At 37.0% G+C, this 21571-nt stretch overlaps 1 protein-coding gene and 1 pseudogene across 1 annotated transcript in view; both read right to left on the bottom strand.

The window, feature by feature from the left end:
* Positions 1 to 21571, bottom strand: part of Ndst4 (N-deacetylase and N-sulfotransferase 4) — a 338766-nt gene that overhangs the window by 224427 nt on the left and 92768 nt on the right.
* Positions 12889 to 13641, bottom strand: Rpl7-ps17 (ribosomal protein L7, pseudogene 17; annotated as a pseudogene).

Here is a 21571-nt window from a genome sequence, read left to right as displayed (position 1 = left end):
CCATTCAGTAACTAGATGAAGTATAAGTTATATGCAAAATGTAAGTAAAATGTTTAAAAGTATAAAAAGATTGAAAATCATTTTTATTTAAAAAGTTCCTTATTCCAAAAGAAAGAAAGAATGAACAAAAGAAAGACAGAAAGAAAAGGAAAGGGTCATTTATATTATTATCACTTTGTAATATTAATGCTTAATTAGGATTTAAAATATGGATTACCTAGTAATCACCAAAGCAATAAATATGCAAAATCTTTAGTGGAGTGGCAAGGAGTCTACAGTCTTCCAAGCAGCATAAAGCAGCTTTGATTCTCACGGGAATGAATGGGATTTTGCACTGTTTTCACAGCTGGCATTTGCTAATAGATTATTCCTCAGCTCCTCAACTTTGGAATCACTGTGTGTGGTGAATACAATCGCAGGCTTTCTGAGCTGTGGCTGATACAAAGCATATCTATTTGTCATTCTGCAAGTAGAGCTGGCCCTGAGCATGAGCTTGGTATAAATACATCTCCATCTTGCTGCTTGCACACTAACCATCCCTTCTCAATCAATTCACAGTACAATTTGAACACATAATAGAAAGTTATTCCACTATAACAGCCTTAGCAGTTCAGTGAGTTGGACATAACATGTGTGGTATTTCTTCAGACCTTAATATTTCATTCTTTCAGGGCTAATTGGGCAAAAGTTCTTGGAGGTCTCCGTGTTGGTGATAGAGAAAAAGTGGAAATAATTTAACCTCTTTCCCGGGAAAATTAAGTTGGTTACAGTTTAATTTTCTAGTAATCAAATTGAAATACATTTGAATTAACAGGATAGAATATTTTTCAACCTTACTATAGTGTGAAACATTTCCCCCTAGTTTTAACAAGGGCTTGATTTTTAATTATCAACTGCTTAGTTGTAGGATTTTATCAAATCTTTTAAATTATATTACTTAATGATTTTAATTTATCATTAACTTTACAAATGTTTATTGAATGGTAATTATGGGTGTGTTATACTGACAAAAAGCTAATATATTCATCACTCAGATTCGGTGTTCCCCCTGTACCCCAAAGAACCACTGTTGAGGAACACTGATGGTCCACCTTCCTTTTATGAATAATTCTCTCAGAAGACACAGCCTAGAAACTTAACGAACATGCTGACATTAAGGAAGTTAACAAGTCAAAATGGTCTGGTATTCGAAGATCACTACCACTTTATACAAGGTGCCATTGTAGGCAAAACTATCCATATACCACTTTGCAGGGATATATGTCTTTGGAGAGATAATGAAGGCCATCATATAACACTTGTGGGAAAAAGGGCTGAAGGCAGTTCAGCCATAGGCACATAGTGGCCCATGCTTATTATTCAAGATAGAGTTGGAAAAGGAATGGCAACTTCTACCAAGGTACTATAACTTGTTAGCAGACACAGATTAACTGTACCATAAGAAGAAGGCTGTAAAGTGAATTCTTAAGTTTTCCTTATGAGTAAGCTAAGACAGAACAGATGTCATCTGCATAGAGAGGAAGCAAAGTCAACATGGTCTTTAATATATTCTTTGTTGAAAAAGATAATACAGCAATTTTGTAATTTTGAGACATGCTAAATTTGAAAAAGTTTAAGAATATTTAACCTAGGTATAGAAGTAATTCTATCTCTATCTCTATATCTATCATCTACCTATCTATCTATTTATCTATCTATCTATCTATCTATCTATCTATCTATCTATCTATCTATCATCTAGCTATCTGTCTATAGAGATTAGATAGAGATAGAGATAAAGACAGATAAGTATAACCTGGGAATACTTGTTGCAAAAGTAGGGTAAACTAGGTCTCAAGAGCAGCCAGAGAAAGAGAGGTAGTAATAACCAAAGTAAAGTAGAAATAAAATCACAATAAAAAGTGTGATTAGTGGTAAAAACTACATGGTATTGGTACAGAAACAAACAGATTGATCAATGGAATAGAATTGAAGACCTAGAAGTAAAATCACACACACACTTGATCTTTGACAAAGAAACCAAGAATATACAATGGAAAAAATGAAAGCATCTTCAATAAATGGTGATGGTTTAACTGGATGTCTGTATGTAGAAAAATGAAAATAGACCCATATTTATCACCGTGCATGAAGTTCAAGTCCAAGTAGATCAAGGACCTCAATGGAAAACCAGATACACCAAATCTAATAGAAGAGGAAGTGGGCACAAGCAGAAATTTCCTAAACAGAACCCCAATGGCTCATGCTCTAAAATCAAGAACTGAAAAATGGGACCTTATTAAACTGGAAAGTTTCTGTAAGGCAAAGAACATAGTCAATAAGAAAAATCGGCATCTTACAAATTGGGGAAAAAATCTTCACTAATTTTACAAATAATAGAGGGCTAATAACCAAAATATATAAAGAGCTCAAGAAGGTTACCACCAAAAAAAAAAAAAAAACAAAAAAAAAAAAACAACCCAATCAAAAAAAATGGGTTATAGAACTAAATTGAGATTTCACAATAGTGGAATCTCGAATGGCTGACAAGCACCTAAATGTTCAAAAGTCCTTAGTGATTAGAGAAATGCAAATCTAAATGACCCTGAGATTCCACATTACACCAGTCAGAAAGGCTAAGATCAAAGCCTCAGGTGACAGTACATGTTGGTGAGGATGTGGACAAAAAGGAACACTCCTCCATTGCTGGTGGGATTGCAGACTGGTACAACTGCTCTGGAAATCAATTTGGAGATTCCTCAGAAAATTGGAAATAAACCTATATAAAGATCCAGAAATACCACTCTTCGGAATAGAGTCCAAAGATGCCACAGGGGCACATGTACCACTATGTTCATAGAGGCCTTATTTGTGATAGCCAGAAGCTGGAAACAACCCAAATGTCCCATGACAGAAAAATGGACTCAGAGAATGGTGCTCATTTACACAATGGAATACTATTCAGCTTTTAAGAATGAAGACATCCTGCGTTTTGCTGGCAAATGGATGAAACTAGAAAATTTCATCCTGAGTGAGGTAACTCAGACCCAAAATGACATGCATGGTATGTTCTCACTAATAAGTGGATATTAGTCAAAGAAAAAAGAAAAGTAAAGGAAGAAAAAAAAGTACAGCATACCTAAGATACACTTCACAGAACTCAAATGTTAACAAGCTGAAAGGCCCAAGTGAAGACGCCTCATGCCTCAGTTCCACTTGGGAGGGAGAAGAAGAAAGGACCACAATTGGGGAGGGAGGGATGGACACAGGCAGAAAAAGGGATAGGGGTGGAAGAGGAACATGATCTGGTATTGGGTGGGGGGAAAAGGATAAAGTCCTGTGAGCCATCAGAAAGAATGGCAACAGGCCACCTTGGGAGGAAGGAGGTTGGGAGGAACATCTAGAATGTACCAGAGACCTGGGAAGTGAGAGACTCTCAGGACTCAAAGGGAGGGGCAGACTTAGATGAAAGGGCTTACAGTGGGGAGAGGGAACTTGCTGAGCCCACCTCCAGCAGAAAGACAGGGCATCAAGTGAGGAATGGGGGTGCTATCCCACAGTCAAAGCTGTGACTCATAATTCTTCCTGTCTGAAAGAAATTCAGGGATGGAAATGGAGAAGAGCATGAATAAAAGAAGATCCAGCGATAGAACCAAAGTGGGATCCAGCTCAAGGGGAGGCCCTAAAACCTGACACCATTACTGAGACTATGCTGCATTCACAAAAAGGGACCTATCATGGCCGTCCTCCAAAAGACCCAACAAGGAGCTGAAAGGATCAGATGTAGATATGTGTACCCCACCGAGGAACAGAAGCTACTGACCCCTCTGGTTGAATTAGGGAAATGCTGGGGGAAACTAAGGAGGAGGGTAACCTGTAGGAGGACCAGAAGTCTGAATTAACCTGGACCCCTGAGATCTCTTGGACACTGGATCACCAACCAGGCAGCATGCACCAGCTGAGGTGAGATCTCCAAACATAAACAGCAGAGGACTGCTGGATCTGGGTTCAGTCGGAGAAGATGCACCTAACTCTCAAGAGACTGGAGGCCCCAGGCAGCTTAGAGGTCTGGTGGGGTGAGTAGGGTGGGGACATATTTGTAGAGATGGAGGTGGTGGTGGTTGAGGGGGTGGGTAGGGAAGTGTTATGGGTTGTGGAACTCTGGGGGCGTGGATTAGATCAGGAGGGGACTAAAATCTGGAGTGTAAAAATAAATTAATAAGTAAATAAATAAATAGACATAATTTTTGAATTTTGAAGAAGGTAGACTTATTGTTTGCTACATCAGCTTCATACTAAGAAATTTCACTTTACAAATCAATTTCCATATGGAATGAACATTTGTAGTTTCCCATTTTACATGAAAAAAGTGTACTTGTAGTTAGATTTGCTGACTTAGACAATTTTGTTAGCACTGCTTATGGAGTAATTTAATCCTCCCTATCAAATGGTGGAACATGCTATTATTATGTCCTGTTTACATTTTCAATGCAATAGAGACATCGAGTGTGTACAATGAGTAATTCAGAAAGCAGTGAGGCCTCATATTCCAAATACTAATTTGCTCGTTTAAAGAAAATGGTCAGAGAAGCATGTGGTGTTTCTTTTGCAGTAAGGGATGTGGAGGTGATGTAAAGTAGTCATTTGTGGAGTGGGGTGGCAGTGCCATGCACGTGCTGTTGAAAGGATGGTTATCATGCAAAAGCGAGGAGCACCTTAAAACACGAACCGACAATGCTGGTGAATTGAGACACAGTTCTATGTATGTTGAAAGAAAGGGCTATGTTTTCCTTGTGTCTATTTTCCTTCCTTCTTTCTTCTTTCTTTCTTCTTTCCTACTTTCCTTCCTTCCTACCTCTTTTCTTTCTTCCTCTCTTTCTTTCTTTTTGATTTTTTGATTTTGATTCAAGTTTGTTTAAGAGGAAAATAAATCGATATGAAGATTCCAAAAGAAGCAGAAAACATGATACAAGAAACACAAGCACTGTCTGATAACACAGTAAGTCCCTTAAGAAGGTTAGGGGAAGCAGTATTTATACTTGAGGTCATCATACTGAACAAATGCATGGGCATACACACAACACCAAACAAAAGTCCTCAATCTGTTCAGAAAAGGAAGAAAATATACAGACTATTAGGAAATACTCAGTTTAACTGAGAGTTTTCTCTTGACATATGTAACGAAGGTAGACACACAGATGTGGTGACTAACTATTCATTGGACTCTGGTGTCTCGTTCCTACTAAAGATGTAGTCAAGGCTGGCTCTATCTATAATTGATAGTGTCATCCAGATGGTTAGGATGATGCTACAGTAGAATATTTTTTTAAATACACAGCAGGATAAGACTGTATCACCTACTTTTATTTCAACTAAATTAAAAACAATGGAATGGCCTAAATTCAGTAATTTTTTTCCAAATACCTGACCTGACAGTTCTTAGTCCACCAGAAGAAAATGTTAAGGGTACAACAGTATCTCATCTCTATAGAGTATCAGGATGCAGACAATTAAAATTTTGTGTTACCTTTTCTAACTACGTAATTTTCATCAGATACACATGAAATGTAATAAAGTTAAATATATAAACTATATTTCATAAATGCATTTTTCATTTTTCATTATGTTCAGAGTTATCAATAACTTCTTTCACAGTCATCTATGGCATCATGAGGTTATAATTATTCAATGTCTAAATCACATGTGTCTAAATCTAGGTCTATAATGTGATCTATTTGAAGATTTTTCTTTTATCTAAATTCTAATAAATTCCAGGCTTTTTAGAGAGTTCATTTAAAGTTTTAAGAGGTCTTCTTGCCCAGAAGAGGTAGCATTTGTCTTAATTTAATGACAATAGCAAGTGACATTATTATTTTCTTTTACCGACTCAGGGCACGGCTTTGTAAAAGGGCCAACATTACAAAACTGGACTAACAAATTATTACATGTATTTTAAATGCAGTAGCCTTTTACTGATTGTGCACAAATGAACTCCACATATGGCTGGTAGATGGAATATTGTTCTCCAAAGCTGGTTAGAGGTTGCCTGTTAGCCCACTTAAGAATTTGAGAACTTCACATATTTTGACCTGAGGCTGGTATAGTTTCTTTGATGCCTCTGTTCTTTAGAAAATAATTTGCTGGAGTAAACTTGCAATGTGAATTCCTAATAAAAAATATTCTCTTCATTAAATTCACTGATTTAATCACTAACTTTCTACAGAAACACTTATTCTGGATAGATGAGTCATTTTTATGTAGAATGGTATCTTAATTATAATTAATATTTTGAACATACTTGTGAGAAATATTTTATTAATAAGATATAGTAATTATCTAATTAATGATAAATAAATAACAAAGATGTTTTAATTGTGAAAGACTTGCAGATGACTGGACTGTCTTTCCAAATCACTCATTAAATTAATTATATTGATATCCAACTAATATGAACTGCTTACATTGGAATTTTCTTTTACTGTTTTCAATTTTCTTAATTTTATTGCACAAGAGGGCAAATTATTTTTAAGCAACACACAGAAGCAAGATTTTTTTCTAAAATATCAAAGCAATAAAAATTTTTAAAATTTGATAAATAGGATTCTTGGGGGGATAAATAAATATAATAAATATAAATTTTAGATTATTAAAGATTACACTACAAATACACTAAGTAATAAATACATACCAAGGAAACATGCTGCTTTTGTCAAACTATTCATTGTTATTCCAATGTTTTCAGTGATTGACCAGATAAAAACGGATACCATGATCTCTAGATACACATTTTGTTCTTTCCAATAAAGTCTTAGTTTCCTCTGAGCCATGGGAAGGTGCTAAAAGCTTCGCTTGCTTAATGCAAACAAAATCACTGACTAAGAAAATGTCGGCTATCTGCCCCAATTTAATTGAGACAATGTTGAAGTTTAACCTTAAATAAGCATTAAACATTTCAAAAATGTCAGTCAAGTCATAAGGTACAGGGTTTTTATATGGGTTATCACTGAATTTTCTTTGTATGTAATGAAACACTACACTTGCTTTATTTCTTCAGATGTCACAATGCCCACTTACTAGAAGACAGGAGGGAAAGAACGTGATAGCACCACTTGTACTGTTTGCATTCAGTTTGACTCCAGTTGACACTCAGACACAGTGCCTTTATCCTGCAATCAAACTCATCTCACCCTACTGCATAGCCCACTTGTCTCTTGAATGGTTTGCATTCACTGCTTTGTTACAGGTCTGTAGATCCTAAACAATGGCCCAAACCTCTCTTGATGGCTGCCAGGCCACTGGGCTTCTTATCTCTTCTTCTGTAGCTGAAGGAAAATCTTATCATTTATCTCTTCAGATACTCCATTCAGGCCCATTTCTCAACGTTCCATTATACCTCATGCACCAGGAAGTTTTATTTTTACAACAGCTTCAGATTAGCATTAAGACATTACTTTTTCTCCAGCAGTCTCTCGAGCATGTTTTTTGAAAAAAATGATTTATACCTTTTGAACTGATATTCCTTTTACTCTTCACTCCTTTAAACATAAATGACTCTCCCCTTTTGAGGGAAAGATGTAATGTGCAAGAGAAATAGCAGCATTCAATAATTATAAACAATAAAATTCATTTCTAAAATGATAAACATCATAAAACCAAAGCACAACAGTGTCTAGTTAACTGATTTAAATATGTTTTCTGTGAAGAATTGAAAACTTATTTCCAATTCAGCTAAGACAAATAGTTTCAGAAAGTCCTCACCCAATAAAATAAAAAACAAGAACATATTTGAAGTATAAGAGATATACCATCCGATTGGAGTAGTTATATAAATTTAGGTATGAGATTTATTATTTAGTAGAAACAATATTTAAATAAACATAAATGGAATATATGAAATGGAACATGAAATATCAAGTGTAAGCAGTAGATAAAAGAGAAAAGAGACAAAGAGAGGCCAATAGAGAGAAAAAATGAGAGTCACAAGAAAGTGAATTGGGAGGGGATTAATAGACCATCTAGAGTAAATACACAATGTGGAATTAAGCTATCATTTCTGAAAATAAAAAAAATTAAAAAGCTAAGACAGATAAATGAACAATGATTGATTCTAAGAATCAGTGATGCCATCATTGTAAAATATAATCAATCTATATTTTGTTTCAGATATTTTCCTGTTAGAACAGGGAATCTGAGAGCACTTTTCATCCAGCAAAGCTTGTTTCTAGACTCATCAATGATGGATGGGAGATTTCACTTAGAGATGGCTGGGTTTTCTGATGGGAAATTGAAGTAGCATCCTAAATTTCCTCTACTTTGGGTTGTGGCGAATCAACGCCACTCTAAATCAACAGTGTTATGACTGGATGTCTAAAAAATAAAATCGCCACCCTGAAAACAGGTCTTAAGTGATCCCAATCACTTTCTTCCCTTATTGGACATTTTTAGCCAATTTGGAAACCTAAATTAAGCCAAATAAACACTTAATATTGGAGCGATTTTTTTATACTGTGGACTTTTAGCAGAGGAGTTCAGACATATTCTTGGATCCACAATTAATTATGCAAACTATATTACTTTTGCTGACTTATTGAGCACTTTATCAAGTGACTGTGGCTCTACTAAGACACTATACTTCCTATCCAAAAATTGTTTTGCTCGGTCCTCATATTTTTTTTTAAGTTTAAATTCTCAAAGAGTACCGAATCTACATTTTTAACCCTGGCGGCTGTGGAATGGCAGTGAAAGCCGATGGCTCCCTTTATGTGTGTAATGTGTCCATATCTTTTTACACACTGAGGTACTTCATATCATGCATAATTCCTCATTTTGTTTCATTAATATGCTATTTATAAAATGTTTATAAGTCCTGGATTTAAAGACTATTCTCATAGCCTGTATTTTGATCATTGTGTGTGTGTGTGTGTGTGTGTGTGTGTGTGTGTGTGTGTGTGATGGATCACATTAAAACAAATCTCTTCATCTTTGTATAGCTTCAGCAAAGTCTATTCCAATGTTTCTTTTTAATTTGCTTATCTAAAGGGTTCTCCTTAATGATGCCTATCCTTAATGGCTCCCTCTGAATGAATCTCCCAGGTCAAAATTTTTAACATGAAAATGTTTCTTCCCAGAGTTAGAAAGAACAATTTGCAAATTCATTTGGAATAACAAAAAACCCAGGATACCAAAAACTATTCTCAACAATAGAAGAACTTCTGCGGAAATCACCATCCCTAACCTCAAGCTTTATTACAGAGCAATAGTGCTAAAAAAAACTGTATGGTATTGGTACAGAGACAGGCAGGTAGATCAGTGGACTAGAACTGAAGACCCAGAAATGAACCCACACACCTATGGTCAGTTGATCTTTGACAAAAGAGCTAAAACCATCCAGTGGAAAAAAGACAGCATTTTCAAAAAATGGTGCTGGTTCAACTGGCATTCAGCATGTAGAAGAATGCAAATCTTTCCATTCTTATTTTCTTGCACAAAGTTCAAGTTCAAGAGGACAAAGGACCTCTACATTAAAGCAGATACCCTCAACCTAATAGAAGAAAAGTGGGAAGAGCCATGAAGACATGGGCACTGGGGAAAATTTCCTGAACAAAACACCAATGGCTCATGCTCTAAAATCAAGAATCGACAAATGGGACCTCATAAACCTGCAAAGCTTCTGTAAGGCAAAGGACACTGTTAATATGACAAAATGGCAACCAACAGATTGGGAATAGATCTTTACCAATCCTATATCTGATAGAGGGCTAAAATTCAATATATACAAAGAACTCAAGACTCCAAAGAATCAAATAACCCTATTAAAATGGGATACAGAGCTAAACAAAAATTTCTCAACTGAGGATTATCGAATGGCTGAGAAGCACCTAAAGAAATGTTCTACATCCTTAGTCATCAGGGAAATGCAAATAAAAACAACCCTGAGATTCCACCTCATTCGAGTAAGAATGGCTAAGATCAAAAACTCAGGTGACAGCAGATGCTGGTAAGGATGCAGAGAAAGAGGAAGACTCCTCCATTGTTGGTGGGATTGCAAGCTGGTACAACCGATCTGGAAATCAGTCTGGCAGTTTCTCAGAAAATTGGACATATTACTACCTGAGAACCAGCTACACGACTCCTGGCCATATACCAGAAGGATGCTCCAACATGTAACAAGGATTTGTTTTCCACTATGTTCATCGCAGCCTTATAATAGCAGAAACTGGAAAGAACCCAGATGCCCTTCAACAGAGGAATGGATACAGAAAATGTGGTACATCTACACAACGGAATACTATTCAGCTATTCAAAACAATAACTTCATGAAATTTATAGGCAAATGGATGGAACTAGAAAATATCATCCTGAGTGAAGCAACCCATTTATAAAAGAACACACATCATATGCACTCACTGAAAAGTGGATATTAGCCCTAAAGCTCAGAATACCTAAGATACAGTTCACAGACAACATAAAGCTCAAGAAGGAAGACCAACATGTGGATGCTTCAGTTCTTCTTAGAAGGGGAAACAAAAATACTCACAAGAGGAAATATGGAGAAAAATGTGTAGCAGAGCCTGAAGGAAAGGCCATCCAGAGACAGCCCCTCCTGGGGGACCCATCCCATATTCAGCCACCAAACCCAGACAATGTCATGTATGCCAAGAAGTGCATGCTGACACAGCCTGATATAATTTTCTCCTGAGTGTATCTGCCAGAGCCTGAGAAATACAGAGGCAGATGCCTGCAACTAACCCTTTAACAGAGAACAGGATGCCCAATGGAGGAGTTAGAGAAAGGACTGAAGGATCTGAAGGGGTTTGCAACTCCATAAGAACAACAATAATATCAACCAACCAGACCACCCCAGAGCTCTCAGGGACTACACCACCATCCCAAGAGTACACAGGGATGGATCTATGGCTCCAGACACATATGTAGCAGAGCATGGCCTCGTAGGGCATCAGTGGGAGGAGAGGCCCTTGATCCTGTCATGGCTCAATGCCCCAGTGTAGGGGAATGTCAGGGAGGGAAGACTGGAGGGAGTGGGTGCGGGAACACCCTCAGAAAAGCAGTGGGAGATAGCTAGTGGGAGATAGCTAGTGGGAGATAGCTAGTGGGAGATAGCTAGTGGGAGATAGCTAGTGGGAGATAGCTAGTGGGAGATAGCTAGTGGGTTTCTGGAAGAGAAACAGGGAAAGTGGATAATATTTGAAATGTAAATAAAAATATCCAGTAAAAATTTTAAAAAGATGTAAATATTTCCTAATTGTAAAAAATGAAAAAAAAGTTTTTTTCTTGTTGTTTCCCTGAGATAGGGTCTTAATATGTAGTTCTGGCTGTTCTGAAGTTCAATATATAGACCTGACTGCCCTCAGAAACTCACAGAAATCTACATACTTCTGCCTCCCAATCTCTGGTGCTCCACATTACATGTCTGGTTTGAGAGAAGTATTTTTAAAATTTCATTATTTTTCCATATCAAAATCAACAAATAGCCCAATTTCTGTTTCTCTGCATCAATGCCTTAAGCAAGGATTCAGGATTACCTTACACCCAGCTGCCTGTCGTACCAGCAGGAGTTCTCCCCTGCTTATGGATTGCACTGTCATCGGTGCTATTTCGGAGCTGGGGACCGAACCCAGGGCCTTGTGCTTGCTAGGCAAGTGCTCTACCACTGAGCTAAATCCCCTGTCGGTGCTATTTCAGACCCTTTTCAACACACTTCAGCTTCACTGTCAATGCCAACTTAGATGTCCTCCATGATTGGCTCTCTGTTATTCTCAAGATATACAGGAGTGTCTCCTTAATCAACCAGGTTCAAATCATGTCAACTAAAGTGTAAATTTACGAAGAAATTACATTTTCCTCTGAAATTTTTTTATTGCAACCTCCACAGGGAAGTACTTGCTACTAGTCCTTCATTCTTACCTATTCAGTTCAAGACCTAGAGCAAACATTATGCTTTTCTGAAAGCATAGGTGTCTTATCTTTGAGATCCATTACCTTGAACTCGTTCTTTAGGAGGATGTGGAAAACACACCATCTCCTTAAGTATACTGTCAATGTCGCATAATTAACTCTGCCTTGGTACTTTACTTGTCAGTCTTAAGGACATCCCATTACTTTGATCTGTCATCATGCTTTACTGAGTCAGTGATTTTAAGTGATTCCTCAAATCATGTCATTGTGATTATTTTTCCATGTTTGAGATTATAATTACATTTCTCCTTCCCTTTTCATGCCTCCAAGCTCTCCCATACACACCCTCACTCTCAAGATTATTTTTTCACTAATTTTTATTGCATGCATATAAGTACATAATTTTGAGTATATACATATAGTATACATCTCTCTATATTACTAAATATAGCTTGTTCAGTCCATACAATGTTATTTGTATGCATGTTTTCGAGGCCTCTTTTCTCACTAATTCTTATTGCATGTATACATATATGCTGGGGCCAACCCTGGGCTGTGTTTTCTCTGAAGCAGCCAATCAGGAAGACTGTCAGAGAGGGCAAGACTTGATCTTGCAAAGGAGAGGGTTGCTTTTTATAATAACTCATTCCTATCCTGACTTTATATTACTCTGAGGCTGGAAACTGCAGACCTATGGATCTGTTGACACTTGTTATTAACAGCTGGTGATTAGGTAAAGGATTTCTTGGAATCACTCCCTTCTCTATCCAGGCTACCAGAAGCCTCCCTGGCTAGGCTGGTTAAACCTTTCTGAACCAGAAAGGCAGGAAAGAAATAAAATCAAAATGCTTTATACAGGCAAATATGCACAGACACATATCCATTCATACATATGATTTACATTTTTATTCACATTCTTCTTTTTTGTTTCAACTTGCCAAGCAGTGCCTGTTTATTAACTAACCAGATTATAAAAATACCACGGGCAATACTTTAGTTCATCCGTCTAATAAACCTCTTTATCTGGTTTTCCTTGTTGCCAGCGTCTCCACCTTGTACAAAGTGAGTTGTCTTTTTCGTCATTCCACCTCGTGGGGAAGATAGTTTGAAGGACCATAGGAAGTTATTTGCTTCCTTGAAGCGTTTTTCCAACTATATAGATCTCATGAATTAGATCCTCCATGCAGATAATGCCAAATTTACCAAGAAATCGAGCAGTCAAGGAATTATCTGTCAAGGCAATCCACTTTGTATAGATTTTGCCATAGCCTCACTTGTGGATGAGCTCATTTACTGACTTTAAGTTGGGATACCCCCATGCAATGTATGGTTCCACAATCCTCAGCACGTAAACTGAAGCTTTGTTGAGCTTAACAAAGGTGCCATTGAAGATCTGCCGAAGACGAAGCAGTTGCAACACCTTGAGCACCTTTGGGCTTACTCCATTGACTCCTCGGATTCTGATGACAAAGGTCAGTTTTGGTTCTGTGGGCGCATAACATAGAAGTTCCCAGCATTCCTTGCCTTCCTAGCCATCTGAATCTCAGTCCGGTACATCTGTTTGTACTCCTTGTGATAGTGCTTTACCTTCTCATAGACGAGCTTCCGCCTTGCCTTTCGCAGTGACTTCAGGGCAAACTTCTTACTCAGGCACTTCACCTTCAACTCTGCCAAATTCCTTTGCTTTTTCTTAAGGGTTTCTGGTGCAGCGGCCACCTTCTTTTTCTTCTCTGGTCCAGTCTCCATGGTTCCTTTATTCACATTCTTATTTATACATTAACTCACATTTTTTGTTAGCCCTAACCACTTGTCTCATACACTTGACAAGTGTTCATATATGCTTTATATATACATATACCTCCACACATACATATAGACAAACAGTTATATACATTTGGATATATGTATGTACATATAGATGGGGCAGAGCTCCCCAAGCCAAACCATCCAACCAACAATTTTGTTTTCTCTGGCTTTTTTATAGCTTCTCAGACAAAAGTTCTTTAGAAAACTACCTACGAGATAAAATGTTACAGAAATGGGAATTACAGAATGATGCTGATATTAAATCCAAAGCAGTGTTTCATTCTATATGTTCAGTAAAAGTTCAAAGCAACAGTTCTTACATGGCCTTGCTTTACCATAGTGCATACCTGTGACTTTTTCTTTGGACCTAAAGTTTTTCCTTGAACACAAATTTGTCCCAAGTCTATTTCTTTTTTCAGTGCAATTATGAAAGATCATTTTCTTATTATGCAGCCTTTACTTACTATTATGAAGAGCGGGCACATTCTATTCTTGATTCTAATTGTATTACATCTTTCTAGCAAAGCAACTAACACTATTTCTAAAACCTTTCCACCTAAAATGATTTGAATCAAGTCAGGAATTCTATAAAATCATGAATTCCCCTAAACAGCATTAATTCTTAAAAGCTCATCTTTATGTTAATCCACAGGAAATCTGATCAATAAGGTGGGCTAAGGCCCAGGAATTATTATATTACTTTAATAATGACAGGAAAGGCATAACAGCTGCAAGAGGCAATCCTGATATGAAGTCTCTTTGGGACCTTGCCATTGAGCTCGCCCATCACAGACCATACAAACACAGTGGACCACTTTCAGAAAGGCCACCTTGATGGCTGCTGACAACCCCCACCTTGTGTATATATATTGCTATGTATAACTTGTTCAATCCAGAAAATGTAACTTGTATGTATATTTTCAGGTCTGACCTTTCGGCAATAAACAACAATTTGGTGTGTTAATCCTGAGGAAGAGCACCTCCTCTGCCCCCAGCATCCCTCTGTTGCCTATAATATTTGATGTAGGGTGATCTATGTACCAACTCGAGGGACCATCGGGCACCCTGATACTTGGCCAAACATTATTATCTGGGGATATTTCTAGATGAGATTTTCAATGTAATCGGCTTCCTGCATAAATGGTGGTGCTTCCTACTGTCAGTAGACTTCTTCTATCAATTCTTCAACTGTCCTGAAAGAAACAGAGGCTGAGTGATGGGAAACCCAAGCCCAGCTGCTGGAGCAGCTCACCTAGCCTCAATCTCCATCTGGAAAAAAATCCACACTTCCTGTGTTCTAAGTCAGACACCTTTTAAACTGTAACACCAAGGATAAGTCCTATGCTATTTCCAGCTTTCCAGTGGGGACTTTTCAGCTTCTGCTGTTACCTTATCAAGTTCTCTTTAATGAGTCTCTGCCTCCATCACAGCTGATGATTCCCAACAAAATCAGATCTTGATACTTAAAGTGGTTCCAGAGAAACACATTTTGAGAATGCATTTTCTCACTTGATACCAAAGTTCCTGACATTGATTCTCTTGTTTGATTGATTTTAAAGTGTCAAGGACTATATCTTTACTTGTACACATAGTATTCATATCTCATTGTAGGTTCTACAAATAGTAAACACAATGGTTTACTGCTCATGGAAAAGGGAAGTCTAGGATGCTGAATGATTGTGAGAAACATATCTTTGTATTTTAGGGACAAAACACATATAAAAGTATGAATGGGTTGCTTAGTGGTATATATCCCTTGATAATCTAGGAAAGAATAAAATGAACTCAAGCATTTAAATTTGTTCCATATGTATCATAGCCACATTAATGACCTGAACATTATAATATATGCCCTTGAAAGAAACGATGATAACACTTAATTGCTGGAGTGCTAAGGATAAAAGTAGTAATTATATCTTGAAACAATCTAAATTGCAATGTAAGTTTAATTACCTATCTCAGAGGGTGACTACTGCTAAAGTGAGAGTATTGATTGGGAAGGAAAGTGATCTTGAAAGTTCAAATTACAATATGACAATGTATAGGAGTGTTCTGAAGATGGAATGGTATTTAGTCGTTGATTCTCCTTCTTCTCCTTCTCCTTCTCCTTCTCCTTCTCCTTCTCCTTCTCCTTCTCCTTCTCCTTCTCCTTCTCCTTCTCCTTCTCCTTCTCCTTCTTCTTCTTCTTCTTCTTGTGCAAGAGTCTTTCCGCTTCTTTTCCTCTTCTTTTCCACATTCCGCAGAACTGTCCACTCTTCCTATGTCTGAGGATACTGAATTTGAATTCTCTCTCTCTCTCTCTCTCTCTCTCTCTCTCTCTCTCTCTCTCTCTCTCTCTCTCTCACAGCATTTGCTTTGAATGCAAGACATTACTCTCTCTCCTCTGTATCTAATCTTTCCATCATTCATGCTTCTGAAAATAGAACTACATTTATGTTTAACAATGACTCTGGAGGAGGTATTCTGTATTCCAAAAGGATTAAAGAATGCATATAAAATGGGTACAAAGGCTGTAGGAATGTGATGATGACATTTGAACTTGGAAGATGTTGAATTTATACACCGAGAAGAGAATTTTAGAATTTTAGTCTAACACTCACTGTAGCTCATTAAATTAGGAAGAGGATTCAAGCATCAATTGCTTCATGCATCAAACATAAACAGAGAGGTGGCCCAAACTTAGCCAGTTGTACATTTGTCATAACTGAGTGCAGAGGAAGGGATTCAAAAATTTAGAGAAATTTGGATACATGGGTGTGTAAAGACTCATTTTATGTCTACTCGTCCACATTTGAAAGGGTCAGGGTTGTTTTTCATCAATACTCTTGAAGTGATGTTGTGAGTACAGTTCTGGAATGTTTGAAGAGTTCTGATTGCTCTTTTATGTAACCTTGACTTTATTGTATGTAACTTCTGTAACTACATTGAAAAAACAAAACAAAAAAAATCCATGGAATTAAATTTATTCCCAGGATGAGGAGTCAAGCTGGGACACTCAGCTCCAAATGTCACAATAGGGGACATAGTGAAAGCATTAAGCAGGAGCTATTTATGGCTCTGAGCAATAATCTTGTTGCAAGACGTGAACTAACATGGAGTTTATGCTGAATTCATACTTGTTTTTCTATCAAGAGTACAGTTTCAGAGCATGTAAATAAATCTAATCTGAAAAATAAAAAGGAGAAGAAATAAATTTCTATGGTTAATTTTCATAACTTGAGCCACTTGAATGACCCAAATGTCTTCAGTGAAGAGATCAAAGCCTCTCTTTAAAGTACCCTACTACCTTATCAAAAGTTTCTAATACTTGTTATAAGTAAGTAATCTGACCATCGCAACTTGACTGCATCTGAATTCGCTAAAACCCAAGCTGTTAAATTATTTGAGGTGAAAGATCAACCCTACCACTAAGCCACAGTTTCTGGTTTTAGCCCATAAAATGATAGGGAAGAAATTAGCCTTTGTTTTTTGCCTGCTTGTCCTCACTCTTGCTGGGATTTCATCTATCCTGCTGCAGGGGTATTTCTTCACGAGTATTAGAACATCAATAGGAAGAGACTACCTTGGTCCCGTGATGGCTGGATACCTCAGTGTACGAGAATGCCATGGTGGTGAGGTGGGAGTGGGTTGGTGGGAGGGGGAGCATCCTCATACAAACAGGGCTATGGGAGGATGGTAGAGGGGGAACATAATAACATTCTTCCTAGTTACTACAATACAGGTCAAACCAGTTTTGATATATAGTCTCATGAACTGAACAACTGTCATATTCTTGCCCATTATTGGGCAATTATTGGACTACTAGGATCACAGAATCTATGCTACTCTCATGACACCCCTTTTAATATGTGTGTATCTGTTATATATTAATATATGTATTTTTTATATACACAATTTGTTCTATCAGTTTTATTGCTCTAGAGAACCCTGCTGATATAACATTGTCAACTTTTCTCTCAGAAATGGCGATATTCATGCATTCAAATTCAATTTTTCCATTTGTACCATGAGGCACATAGATGGACCAGGTAGAACAGCACTGCATTGCTATATTTGGTAGATATTACAGCTATCGTTTTGTGGTTTAATAATGCATCCCCAAGTACTGTATATGCAGGTACTGGTCTGACAAATACCTTTTACCCCATCCTTGTTAAAAGAACTTATAATATCTATCATGCTTTTAAAAGGAAAGACAATAAACCCATATCCTCCTATCACACTGATATATCAACTTTCCTACCTCATGACCTAATTTATTTTATAAGGATCCCATTAACCTTTCTATAAGATATCACTTTGGACCATTATATTTATGATATTATGTTGATTGTGTTTAAAGAATAAAAGGAATTATGCATGAAAAAATTGCATGTTAGACTGTAATTTCTAATGCATCAAAACTTTATGAGCCTTCTATAGCACTGAAAAAGTTAAGGGTTCAATGGTTTGAAGCAAACAGAGACATTTTTCTAAGATGAGGGATAAATATGTTATTATATTATGTATTTCTTAATTATACATGCCACTCTCATATTGTTGAATGAAATAAAAGATGCAAGTTTTGATGCTGAAAGTGACCCCAGTATTCACTAAGTATGAGGACCTGAGTCAGATCCTCAGAACTCATGTACAAAATTTTAAACATGGAAGCACGCTTATAATTTGAATCTTGGGCAAGTGTTGACCTGAGGATTACTGCATCATATTTCATACAAGCATCTATACCTATGAGTGGATGCACAGACAGAAATATATCTGCATTAAGAGTCAAGCAGAATAACAGGAATTCTCCCCACTAGTCTCAAGCTTTTAGACAAGTTGGTTTGCCATTCATTGATCAGATTCATCAATACTGATTTATCAGATCAGTATTGCTTTAAGTGGAAAGAACACTCTGACAAATGTTTTTTAATACATAAATCTATGTATTTTTTAAGTTATAATAGGACTACATCATCAAATATGTGGAAGGTATGAAACTGAGCCCACATAGTCTCTGAAGATATATGTGAGTTACATGAAGAAGTTCTCCCAATATACCTGATCCCCTGTTTCACTGCTTTTCCTCATCCTGAATCTACAGCTTTGTGAGAAAATCTATCTTAGCTGACAATAAAAAAAAAAGAATGTATAGATGTTTAAATGTCAGAGTACCATTCAGATACCACCTAAGACTGGACAACTTCAACAATATAGCCCTTTTAGGGAAATCGCAGAGAATTAGTGGTGACTGATAGGCTTTTCTACGTGCAAGAACTTCAGTAGGTGGTATAGTAATCTACCAGTTCCTTATCCATAACCCCTGCTTGGTCAGATAGAACTTGAAATGATTCTGACAATAGAATAATATAATACATATTATATATAATATAACAATAAATGTGCTAACAAAGAAAATAACTTACTAATTCTAAAGAAGGTGACAGATGGCTCTTCTCCCTCCTTCATTGATAATATTCCAAGATATGAAGAAATGAAGTGATATGCTCTAATCTTGCCACCTGGATGATCTGGTGTATAAATGGATTAGATTCTGAAGAGGGAAGAAAGATATACATTCTGCTCTGCTCCTATAATAACGCCCTGGCAGTGGATTGTGTGTTGTAATTAGAACTCAGCATGTGCTTCACATGAAGCATGTCACAGAAATTATGAAAACTTCAGGACATAAAAATAAGCAGATTTCAGCTTCAGTTCATACTATATTTTTAGGGATCCTAGAATATTTTCTTGGATGTAGTAATAATTATCAGAATAGTGCATCCTAGCACGAAGATAGCTTTAACATCACTCAGCCTCTAGCATCGCTGAACCTCCTGCTTGCCCATAACTTTAACAGGATTTAGCAACTGTGATACTAAGATACTAAAGAGTAAGATGTTGTCTTGAAAATTGATCTTGTTTTCCATCAATTCAATCCTGTTAATGATGACTTCTGACTTTGCTGAGAAAAGTCTGTATTATTTTCTGAGAATATATATTTTTCTTTTTATATAAGAAAAATTCAGTATGGAGTCCTTTGGGGGCAAGCTGCCCTGAGCAGCCTGCTATCCAGGATGTTCCCTCCTCCCTCCTCTCTGCCCACCTTCATCAGACCTGAGGATCTTGAACCATACAGGTTAGCTTTCCTTTCCCCACCCACATTCTCTACTCACTCAATCCTCTGGGGCACACCAAGTTGCCTTGAGCAGCCTGCTATTCCTGCCATTCATTCAAGAAAACAGAAGAAATAATTAATCCCGTAACAGCGAAACAAGGGAAGTACACACAAACACACAGTAACACAACCAAAATCAAAATAACAGGAATCGACAATCACCGGTCATTAATATCTTTTAACATCAACAGACTCAATATCCTAATAAAAAGACACAGACTAACAGAATTGATAGGAGAACAAGGTTCATCATTCTGCTGCATACAAGAAATACACCTTAGCCATAAAGATAGACATTACCTCAGAGTAAAGAGCTGGGAAAAATTTTCCAAGCAAATGGACCCAAGAAGCAAGCTGGAGTAGCCATTCTGATATGTAATAAAATAAACTGTCAACCAAAATTAATCAAAAGAGACAGGGAAGAACAGTTTATACACACCAAGGACTAATCTATCAAGATGATCTCTCAATTCTGAATATCTATACATCGAACACAGGGGCACCAACGCTTGTAAAAGAAACATTGCTAAAGCTTAACCACCACACCAAACGCCACATATTGAGAGTAGGAGACTTCAACATCTCATGCTTACCAATGGTCAGGTCATCCAAACAAAAACCAGACAGACAAATAACAAAATTAACATTCTTAATCAAATGGACCTAACAGACATCTGTTGTTGAATATTTCACCCAAACGCAAAAGAATATACCTTGTTCTCAGCGTCTTATGAATCATTCTCCAAAACCAATCATATTGTGAGTCACAAAGCAAACCTGAACAGACACAAGAAAATTGAAATAATACCTTATTTCTTATCAGACCACCAAGGATTGAAGCTGAATTTCAGCAATTACACAAACACCAGAAAGCCTACGTACTGGGGAAAATTAAATAACTCTGTACTTGATGATCTGTAGGTCAGAGAAGAAATAAAGAAAAAAATTAAAGACTCTCTAGAATCGAATAAAAATGAAGGCACAAAATACCTAAATTTATGGGACACAATGAAAGGGTTGCCAAGAGGAAAGTTCATAGGAATAAGTACCTACATAAAGAAATTAGAAAGTTCTCACATGAGCAATTCAAAATTGCAGTTGAAAGCTCTAGAAGGAAAGAAAAAAAAAAGAATCAAGCACATCAAAGAGTAGAAATTTGGAAATAGTCAAAATCAGAGGTGAAATTGATCAGTTGGAAACAAAGAAAACAGTATAAAGAATCATCGAAACCAAGAGCTGGTTCTTTGAGAAAATCATTAAGATAAATAACACTTATCCAACTTAACCAGAAGACAAAGAGACATTATTCAAATAAACAAAATTGGAATATGGGGGGGCAGTAAGGGGGAATACCCGTATGGGGGAGGGGGAGGGGATGGGAGTCTTATGGACAGGAAACCGGGAAGGGGAATAACATTTGAAATGTAAGTAAAGAAATATATCTAGGGGCTGGGTATTTAGCTCAGTGGTAGAGCTCTTACCTAGGAAGCGCAAGGCCCTGGGTTCGGTCCCCAGCTCCGAAAAAAAAAAAGAACCCCCAAAAAAAGAAATATATCTCATAAAAATTTTTAAAAAATTAAACGAGAGGCATAAAAACAGACACTGAGGAAATACAAAGTATCATAAGGTTTCACTTAAAAAGTGTATACTCCACAAAATTGGAAAATTTTTAGCGGAATGGATGATTTTCAAGTAAATACAACAAAGCTA

The sequence above is a fragment of the Rattus norvegicus genome, chromosome 2 (assembly GCF_021556685.1).
Source record: "Rattus norvegicus strain SHRSP/BbbUtx chromosome 2, alternate assembly SHRSP_T2T, whole genome shotgun sequence".
NCBI lineage: Eukaryota > Metazoa > Chordata > Mammalia > Rodentia > Muridae > Rattus > Rattus norvegicus.
This window is presented reverse-complemented; position numbering and strand designations above follow the sequence as displayed.